Below are 11156 nucleotides of genomic sequence, written 5' to 3'. Positions count from 1 at the left end.
ACGTTGTGTCTCGTCCCTCACCATTCGGATCCCCATTGTGGACCTGGTTACGTTATGTATGATTGAAAAGCTTAGAGCTTTAAGGGCAAAAAGCATGATGGAGAAATATGTAATAAAAGAATAACATTAATATTAAATTGAAAAATATAAGAATACATTTAACCGTGGTTAATAGAAATATCACGAAATAAACATGTAATTATCTTATTGTAAATTATAATTTAGTTTTGTATACTTTTTAAAATAATATTTTAAACTGAATTTTAAGTAATTACAAATATACATTACTTCAGAATGTATATGTAAATTCATATATTAGTTTTACGTTTAGAATATCTACATTATATTCACTTTAATAATAACGAATAATTCTAGAATTAATTATATATATTTATAATTTACAATATTAAGAAATAGTTAGAGAATAACTCACCCAATTGTAATTCAAATATTCATTCAACATTTTTAAATATATCTCTTTCATCTATATTATAAAAGAAATAAAAATCTCAATAACCCTTCCAGAATTATGTTAAAAAAATGAATTTTTACAAATTTTATTAAATATGCCTTTTACAAATAACTCTTACCTTAATATCTGCGTCGTCTTTACACTTATCATTACTTGTCTCGGGTACTGTGAATGAAGCAGTTTCTTCTTCTATAACTTCGCCACCTATACCGTCTTCTTCATCTTCCTCTTCATCGGGCATTGATCCAAGCATGACTTTAGTAGCAGTTGTAATAGGCTCTTCAATTGTTACAATATCTTGAGAATCTCCGAAAACAACTACGGCTATGAAAATAAATAAATTAGATTTAAAATTCAATTACTCGTAGAATTATTTCTAATAACGTTCATTATTTATGTTCAAAATATCACTAAAACTTAATAGTTTAAACTTACAAATGAGAACAAATAGAAAAATAACGACGGTTTTCATGCTGTTAAAGTGTTAATCTTTCTCAGTGATTAAGTCTTTCTTCAAATGAGAAATTAAAGTAAAAACAAATGAACAAATATACTATATATTCCTGTTCCTTATTTAACAATAGTCAGGTGTTCTAAAATAATAAGAACAGTTCTTTGCGTGATCAATGTGAAATTAAATCAAATATCTATAGAAAAGTTTAATTAAAAAAATATATGCAAGACATACTGTACGTGAATGTGTGTAAGAATAAAGTGTAAGAATAATAAACGATGATTTCAGTGATTTTTTTGGTTTTTAAAGTAAGAATAATAAGCAAATGAAATTTTTCAATGTGAGAGAAACATATACAAAAACTTCTAAGTTTTAATTATATTATAGTAAAAATTTTTACTTTATCAGTAATATTTTAAATAGTTAATTTGTCTCCTATAAATTCTTTATTTTCCATATCCTCATGCATCGATGTTTGTTGGTTTGTGTGTGTGGTGTATGTCGTGTGGGTTGAAGACCCGTTATTTTGAATAATTTATAAATAACAAATCTTTTGACAAAAAATTTTATATTTATAAAGCCCAGAGTCAACATTTTATTAACTTCCCTCTTGGAAGTTTGCATCTCTAGTTTGATTTCGTTCAAAGAGGGTATACATATTTTCAATGTTGGTACTCATCGGAGGAAGTTCATCTGAAAATTTTAGATTGGAGTATTTAGTTAGACAGTACACGATTTGACCAAATTGGGTAAAAGATCGACATATTTAATGATTCCTAATAAAAATTGAAGATAATGCCCGAAAACAGGGTTCCTCCTCGAAAAGCTCCCCGAGAAGTTCCCCGTGTGTCCATGTAACGGTTGTTGCAAACACTTTAATTAGTTCCCCAATTACACGAATTTCGAGTGATTGTTTGTTTGGAATAATCCTGCCAACCGACATACAAGTGTCGTCATTCTACTTACCTACTCGGACACGGGATTGTATGAAATCTCCCGCCATCCAAGAAAGGCGAATCATCTCTCTTCAGCTCTCGACTTATGCTGCTTTCGAAATATAGGGCGCCAGTCCTAGTGCGTCAAGCTTGGATTAACGTCACCCTCACAATAGGTGTCACAGTAAAATTTCCGACCTCACACTGGTGTCGAATAGACGTTCCTGCATATCACTTCGGTCTTCGTTTACACTCGAGTTACGTAAGGACAACCCCCTTCATTACCTCACACACATCACCACGAAGGAAAACAGTAAAATTAATCTGTATGATCAAGCTGATCGTATAGATTTATGATCATCTCTATGATCAATCTAATCGTAATAATATAGAAATAACATTAAAGTTTTAATAGAGTTATTACGCCTATTTTAGCAGGAAATAAAACAATTACGAAATCACCTTCGATAAAATTGTATGTAGAATTTAAACAGAGCTATTTATTCAGCTGAATCGGCTGTATCATTCGAGAAGCCATATTTCAAAAGTCTTATTTCAGCGAATATGAAAGCGATATTCTGTTTATATATTATCGTTATATATTTTATGGGTACGTTATTATAATAATTACATTGTTAAATGTATACAATATGAAATATGTTTTGAATTATTTTTGTAGACATCGAAGGAAACGAGGATCTCTGTCGTGATATAAGAAATGCAGTAAGTTAATCAAATTTTATATAGTCTACTAAACGGGAAAATTGTTAATTATTTATGATTTAATTTATTATTTTAGTTTAAAAGTATATACATACACCTTTTTCAAACGGATAATGAAACTGAGGTATGAATTTTTTTTGTATTTTTTTAATTTTCTTTCGTTAAGATATTTGCATTAAATTAAGGATAGATCTTACAGTAATCTATTATCGATTAATTTGCTTAAAATTAAAATTATATATTCTTTTAAATAGAAGACTTGCGAATTCTTTATTTAAATATGCAAAATATTGTTGCATTTTAATTAATTCTTGGTCACTTTCAAATGTTTATATTTCATAATAAGTTCTATCTATGTTCCATTTACGAGAATTTTCTTAAAGTTTTTCCTGCAGATGAAGCTTAAAACGTTTAATGCCATCTGCTGGAAATAGCGTGCATAACAAGAGATTATAAACAACGTTGCCAGATGTTTCGGTTTTGCGGGATTGTCCCGGATTTTTTTTGACTGTTATCTTGCCACAGGAGAACTTTATTCTAAAACCTGTTTTTACAGTGGCATTTTTTAGCATTTACCATATTTCTTAATTTTGAAAGTAGGGGCGAATTTTAAGATTTTTTGGGTGTTTAAATAAATATTACTAATTATTTTAAAACACATTTGTCCATTACAAGGGGAAATACATTATTATGAATATTTGATTTGTATACTAATAACAGTATAACGAATTTTTACAATACAGAGTGGGAAAGAGTCATTTCACGCCCAAATGTACCCAAAGAATGTCCATTGAGCACATCATGTAACATTCATAACTCCGTAGTCGTTCGAGCTAGATTGATAAAATCTTCCAGTAATCAATTCCTTGTGAAATTCTGACCCTAAACGATGTGTCACATGACCCCTTTCTATTTACAGTTTCGATATGGCCGCCATGCATGTAACACACGTCAATCTGTTCCCCTTGGTCTGTGTTCCTAACATGAGCGAATTAACTTTGGGTACATCTACATTCTGCAGCAGGGATGTTAAGTGCCTTTCTTTCCCACCATGTACATTTCACAAAACAATGTTTGAATTCATATACCATTCCGTATAAAAGTGCGTTTCATGAGAACAATATAATTTTCGAGACAGAACGGACCAATTCCTCTGTCTGCTTTGCTCAGAATAAGATTTTATAATTATCTTCAATTTTTTTTCTTCAATTCTATTTTTATCACCGTTGGTTCTTGTAACGTCCAGAGAAAACAGACCAGAGTTATCCGATATTTTCCTTAATAAGAGTATTCAATTATACTTAATATTAGAACTATTACATCTTAACTTACACATTCTGTTCTAGCTTGTGAACTTGAAATTGTATATTAAAACATTTTATTATATTTTTAATTATAATAAATGTTGAAAATTTACAGATTTGCAGTTATATGAACCATTGGAATAAATGGGTAAGCATAAAATAATTTCTTTATGTTGTAATTTACATTTAATTTAAATTCGCATTTTTTGATGTTTTATATTAGTTTATAGTTTTAATAAATTAATTATGTAAATAATATTAAGTGTTTTAATATTTAGAAAAAAATGGAAGAATTAAAAGATCATCTACAACTTGTAAGAACTGGTTAACTTATAATTTGATATTAACGTATCAAATGTCGACTTTTTGATTATTTCTTTTTAAAATTTCACTTTAGGCAATGGAAGACAATGTTAAACAATGTGAAAATATAATCATGGTAAATAAATATGAATTTTATTAAATTTCTAAAACAATAAATTAAATATATTCAAGTTTCTGTTTTCTTTGCAGGATCACATAAATAAGAATAATTAATACGTTTGTTTTCATGTATAGAAATGTTTTCAAATTTGATTAATTATTCGGTTTTTGAAATAAAAGTTCTTTTAAAGACAGTGTATTTTTTCTTTTTATAATATAATGTAATAAGCATACTTTGACTTTACTGACTTCATTAATTGTGAGTAACTCGTTGATATGAAATGCAGACACTGACTTCGGTAACAGAAAAATTTTAAATCTCAATAAATAAACTAAGTTTTTAAGTTACGCGGTGTCAAAGTTACTTAATATATTCGAGTAATTAACTCGGATATATTAAATAACTATATCTATAATAAAAACGTTTGAATACTTAATATTGTCCAATTATAATAGTTCATAGTTAAAAGTATTATTATGCGGGGATTTTTATAACTTCTCGAACATTCAATAGTTTTCTGGCAATCAACATTTTTTAAATCTACATTCCCTGAATTAGTTTTTATTAGTTAAATATATTATCATCTTCATTATTTAATTCTAGTCAACAAAGATAGGTAATAGCGTTACAAATAGAGGTGTTTAAAATGTAAGAGGCAAAATAGAAAGGGGAGGGGGAATAGGAAGAAACGTATAACGGAAATGAAGTTGGTAAGGAATTTTAATAATTTGTATGAAATTAAGGTTTTTTTTAATGGCTTTATTGTTTTATGTAGAAAAATGACATGTAAATTATGTTTGGTTCTGTCCTTTGGATGCTTTATGCCGGATTATCGTTATTTCTACTGTCCGATATTAATACAAAGTAAGTGATCTTTGAATATTGTCGGGTACAATAATATAATTTTTAAAGAACTGTTTACCTGCTGAGGAGGGACCTACATGTCCGAAACGCACAAAAAGAGTGTACAGGTGAAAATAAAGATTATTTTGTATTATTTTTCTTCCTTTTGTTAATTCGAAACTACACCAGTATAATAAGACCTATTTATAAACAAGGTCTGTGGATAATATATAAAGAAAATGTATTAATTATTTACTTATTATATTTATTTTTTAATTAATAGTGAATATATTTAATTAGAGACAGAAATTACTCCTTGTAATTATGACTTATTTGTACACATTCTTTTATATAATAAATTATATATTAATAAGGTGCAGTACATATATACAATATACGAAATTGGCGAAACATGAAAAGCTAGCAAAAAGTATGGCTAATTTAGTATTATTATAGACCAGGCATGGGCAAATGCGGCTCTTGCTGAAAGCGTTAATTTCTGTTTTTTATTATTATTTTTACAATTTTATTTTTATAATTTTGTGAAAATATGTTTATTAAAAAGTTCAATATCTGTTTTATATTATATTTATATTATGTAATAAAATCGCGCGCCTTACCATACTATCCGCCACGACAGTACAGAACTGCGGCTCCCATGCATTTTGCAAAACCTACATTTCGGCTCCCACTGAACTCTTGCTTGCCCACCCCTGTTATAGACAGTCGTTGACTTTGGGGCGACTTGCTCTTCTATACAAGTTACTTTCATATTTTTAAAACTCCTTCCGTACACAAAATACATACTTTGTCGTAAATCTTCAGTTGTAACTTTCCATTTCATTAACATCAAAATCATTTGTGGAAATTAAGTTAGAAAATTTTAATAATAATAATTTATTGTGCGTTTTCTATTTAATCTATGATTTTAACGTTTTAAATAATGTTTTCTGCATCAAAACGTATTTACTATAAACGAGTAAGACTTTCCCTCTTTTAATATATTTAGAATTATGAATTAATGTTTATTTGTCATTGAGACAAGTATAAGTACTTCTAAACAGGGGAGATAAAACAAAATTAATAAATAAGCAGGCACAGTCTCTTAATTGTACTGAAACAATACAGTTAACAAGGATTTAACGAAAAAGTTATGTCGAAAATAATGTTATATAAATTGTATACTTTTATCATGTAAATAATTCTTTAAAAATCGTTAGTGAGAATCTCTCTGTTTAACAAATATGCGTTAATATACAATCGTGATCGGAAATACAATATGGGAAAGAAGTATCAATATACTAACTACTCAACATAATCCGGTATTTATTAAGACGTAATTGCATTAACAAACTTTTCATAGGAAATCCAATATTATAATTCAAGTAATTGGAGGTTGCCAATCTGCAATTACTTGAATTACTTACAAACTGTTATGGAATCGAGATATAATTTATGAATTATATCCCATAAATAAGTTGTCAACTGTAGCTGCGAATGATTCGAAAATAAAAAAGAATAGCCTAAATTATCACAAATATTTCTAATTGATAAGACCTAATTTCCTTCCTTCAATAAAAAGTCATAGACATAATAACAAAGATCGTGATAAGGAAGATCAATAATCTTAGACCATAACAACAAAATATATTTTTTTTAAATATTAACTTCAAGCGGAAGTCTCTCTAATACCCCGTTCGCACCGAGCATTTCAATCTAGATTGTGACCAAGGTCAGCTGAACACGTTCGAGCTTAAATAAACTTTTAAAATATCTCAATTGAACCTTCTCAATTTTCTCAGTAAGATCCAAACCCCAAACTGGAATTAAGTATGTGTCAATTTAGACTTTAACATTGCGTCAAAAAGTTTAAACATCACTTTGATAGAGTCCATCGTCATTTTTGTTTGTAGTGCCGAAAGACAACCTGTTTTCTATTATATATTTTTCTCTATTTCGAAATTATTCAAATGACAATTAAAAACTCCAGAGAAGGAAAAATTCAAACATAATATATAAAATGAGGAACAAAATTAATTTTTACATTATTCATAAAACTGATAAAATTTTTATTAAGTTTTCCTCCATTACGAAACACCAATCCCTGCATTTTCTGAAAATTAATATAAAGATCTTTTCTCAACATACAATCAGATAAAATCAGGTTCTTCTGTAATGATGACTTCGAGTCTGCTAGTAGTAATACATCATCGACATATAGAAGACAGTGCAGTTCATCCGTGACGTTTAGGTAAAAACCCGAAAGATCTGAACGATGAAATATCTCTGGAATTTCATTTACAAACAAATTAAACAACAAAGGGCTTAGTGATTCTTCCTGAGGTAAACCTCTAATAGATATTATGTAAGTAGAATTAACAGTGTCTCCTTTTATTTGATAGCTAGTAGTTCCTAAGCAGAATAATAAAGGATCTGAAAATTTCCACATTATAAAGTTTTCTCCACAATAAATCAAAGTTAACATTATGATATGCCTTTTTATATCCATAAAAAGTGAAACAATTTTCCTCCTTTTCCTCGATAGCACACATTGAATTAGACCATTAAGAATAAAAGTATTATAAATTGTCCCCCTGCCCTAAACAAAGGCACCTTGAAATATTACATGAGCTTAACGCTATCGCAACCATTTTATCAATCGATTCGATAACAAACTAGTAAACAGTTTTCTAAACGTGTTTAACAATGCTATTGGACGTTAATTACATGTCTTTCACCTTTTCTGTAAATCATTTTTAATAAAACATTCTTCCGTATCTCTGGAAAAGCCGCCGCCCCAACTTTATTACACAAACTAAGAATTTCTAAACAGACCATTCTTGGCAAAGATTGAATAAATTCATTTTTCACTCCGTCCGAACCAGGATATGAACCCCTTTTCAATCCTTGAAATGTCGTTTTTAGTTCGTCAAATGAAAAAAGATCATCCAAAAGAGGAGAATTATTATCACAATTCATAGTTGGCAAGACACCGAGACCGCTGCTATTAAAATTTAATTTTAAAAAAACTAGTAGTTTACAACCGCTTATTTATATTAGTCCTATATTTTTTTCTTTTGGATCCACATAATGAACGAAAACTAATTTTATAATTAATATATTTAACCAAATTCCCATCCGGGCGAAACTCCCGCAACGCCCTATTTTTCTCCTGATAAAGACTGTAAAATTGCGAAAAATCATTGAAAACAAAGTCTCCTTTTTATCTAAAACGTTGTCACTAATTCACATTGCCTAGCGGATTCCCAAATTAAAGTAATGCTTAATGAATAAGTTAATTCTATGTTGTCAATAGGCTCTACAGTTGTATACAAGAAGACCTTCTGATGGCCTTCGTCGACCTCAAGCCTTAGTTGCGAGCTGTCCATAAAACCTTTGTGGAAGTTGTTTAATACATTCCCGCGAAGGTTTGTCGGCATATGTGAAAATCACCATTTCCCCCCTTTCAAAAATATATTTATATATGGATTAAGGCTTTTATGTCCAACAGATGGCGCTAACTTCCGACGACCTAAGTTTGCTTTTCTGTAAGGCATTATGCTTTTCAGTGAGAATGGACCTAAGCAGATCATTTTCTACCTATCTATATAAATAAAATACAACGTTTGTTTGTTCCTACCGATTCCTTTGAAATTTTGACACAACGTTGCATTCGAATATGCACGTGTTTTTATATAATATACATGTCGAAATTCCCCTACGGGGAGGAGATGGACGGGATTAAAGCTTACCGTGAAGAACTCCGCTTCTATTTATACTATTTTACATGCGGTTTTTTGCGTTTTTAATTGCGTTTTAATAGGTGACGTCAACAGAATATACACTAAAAAGGGATTTTTCGATATTCCCCAGCGGGGAGAGGGACAGGATTAAGGCTTACCGTGAAGAACTCGGCTTCTATTTGTACTATTTTACATGCGGTTTTTTGCGTTTTTAATTGCGTTTTAATAGGTGACGTCAACAGAATATACACTAAAAAGGGATTTTTCGATATTCCCCAGCGGGGAGAGGGACAGGATTAAGGCTTACCGTGAAGAACTCGGCTTCTATTTGTACTATTTTACATGCGGTTTTTTGCGTTTTTAATTGCGTTTTAATAGGTGACGTCAACAGAATATACACTAAAAAGGGATTTTTCGATATTCCCCAGCGGGAAGAGGGACAGGATTAAGGCTTACCGTGAAGAACTCGGCTTCTATTTGTACTATTTTACATGCGGTTTTTTGCGTTTTTAATTGCGTTTTAATAGGTGACGTCAACAGAATATACACTAAAAAGGGATTTTTCGATATTCCCCAGCGGGAAGAGGGACAGGATTAAGGCTTACCGTGAAGAACTCGGCTTCTATTTGTACTATTTTACATGCGGTTTTTTGCGTTTTTAATTGCGTTTTAATAGGTGACGTCAACAGAATATACACTAAAAAGGGATTTTTCGATATTCCCCAGCGGGGAGAGGGACAGGATTAAGGCTTACCGTGAAGAACTCGGCTTCTATTTGTACTATTTTACATGCGGTTTTTTGCGTTTTTAATTGCGTTTTAATAGGTGACGTCAACAGAATATACACTAAAAAGGGATTTTTCGATATTCCCCAGCGGGGAGAGGGACAGGATTAAGGCTTACCGTGAAGAACTCGGCTTCTATTTGTACTATTTTACATGCGGTTTTTTGCGTTTTTAATTGCGTTTTAATAGGTGACGTCAACAGAATATACACTAAAAAGGGATTTTTCGATATTCCCCAGCGGGGAGAGGGACAGGATTAAGGCTTACCGTGAAGAACTCGGCTTCTATTTGTACTATTTTACATGCGGTTTTTTGCGTTTTTAATTGCGTTTTAATAGGTGACGTCAACAGAATATACACTAAAAAGGGATTTTTCGATATTCCCCAGCGGGGAGAGGGACAGGATTAAGGCTTACCGTGAAGAACTCGGCTTCTATTTGTACTATTTTACATGCGGTTTTTTGCGTTTTTAATTGCGTTTTAATAGGTGACGTCAACAGAATATACACTAAAAAGGGATTTTTCGATATTCCCCAGCGGGGAGAGGGACAGGATTAAGGCTTACCGTGAAGAACTCGGCTTCTATTTGTACTATTTTACATGCGGTTTTTTGCGTTTTTAATTGCGTTTTAATAGGTGACGTCAACAGAATATACACTAAAAAGGGATTTTTCGATATTCCCCAGCGGGGAGAGGGACAGGATTAAGGCTTACCGTGAAGAACTCGGCTTCTATTTGTACTATTTTACATGCGGTTTTTTGCGTTTTTAATTGCGTTTTAATAGGTGACGTCAACAGAATATACACTAAAAAGGGATTTTTCGATATTCCCCATCGGGGAGAGGGACAGGATTAAGGCTTACCGTGAAGAACTCGGCTTCTATTTGTACTATTTTACATGCGGTTTTTTGCGTTTTTAATTGCGTTTTAATAGGTGACGTCAACAGAATATACACTAAAAAGGGATTTTTCGATATTCCCCAGCGGGGAGAGGGACAGGATTAAGGCTTACCGTGAAGAACTCGGCTTCTATTTGTACTATTTTACATGCGGTTTTTTGCGTTTTTAATTGCGTTTTAATAGGTGACGTCAACAGAATATACACTAAAAAGGGATTTTTTCGATATTTCCCCATGGGGGAAGTGTTACACATTTATAATAGATACATTTTGAGCCACAACAACGCGTGGCCGGTCAGCTAGTGCTTAATGAATAAGTTAATTCTATGTTGTCAATAGGCTCTACAGTTGTATACAAGAAGACCTTCTGATGGCCTTCGTCGACCTCAAGCCTTAGTTGCGAGCTGTCCAAAAACCCTCATTGTTGGGTAAATTTTATTTATTCTCGATTTAACTGGAAAAGTAAGCCATGTCTCGTCAGGCCTAACTGAAAACTGCAGAACATTATCAACAAATTCTCTGTCATTTAAATTAAACAGAAAGGTTTCTTGGCAGTTCCATGCCACAATTTCTA

At 31.3% G+C, this 11156-nt stretch overlaps 1 long non-coding RNA gene across 1 annotated transcript; it reads left to right on the top strand.

Moving 5' to 3' along the window:
• The first annotated feature begins 2532 nt into the window (after positions 1–2532).
• Positions 2533–4328, top strand: LOC136983949 (uncharacterized). Its single transcript, XR_010882129.1, has 5 exons — positions 2533–2584; positions 2661–2708; positions 4004–4036; positions 4167–4202; positions 4286–4328. It is a non-coding gene; the product is annotated as an uncharacterized lncRNA (long non-coding RNA).
• Positions 4329–11156: the final 6828 nt, after the last annotated feature.

Source organism: Centruroides vittatus, unplaced genomic scaffold (assembly GCF_030686945.1).
Source record: "Centruroides vittatus isolate TY-2023 unplaced genomic scaffold, ASM3068694v2 contig_120, whole genome shotgun sequence".
Taxonomy (NCBI): Eukaryota; Metazoa; Arthropoda; class Arachnida; order Scorpiones; family Buthidae; genus Centruroides; species Centruroides vittatus.
Note: the sequence above shows the minus strand (reverse complement) of the source record. Positions and strands in the feature narration are given on the sequence as shown.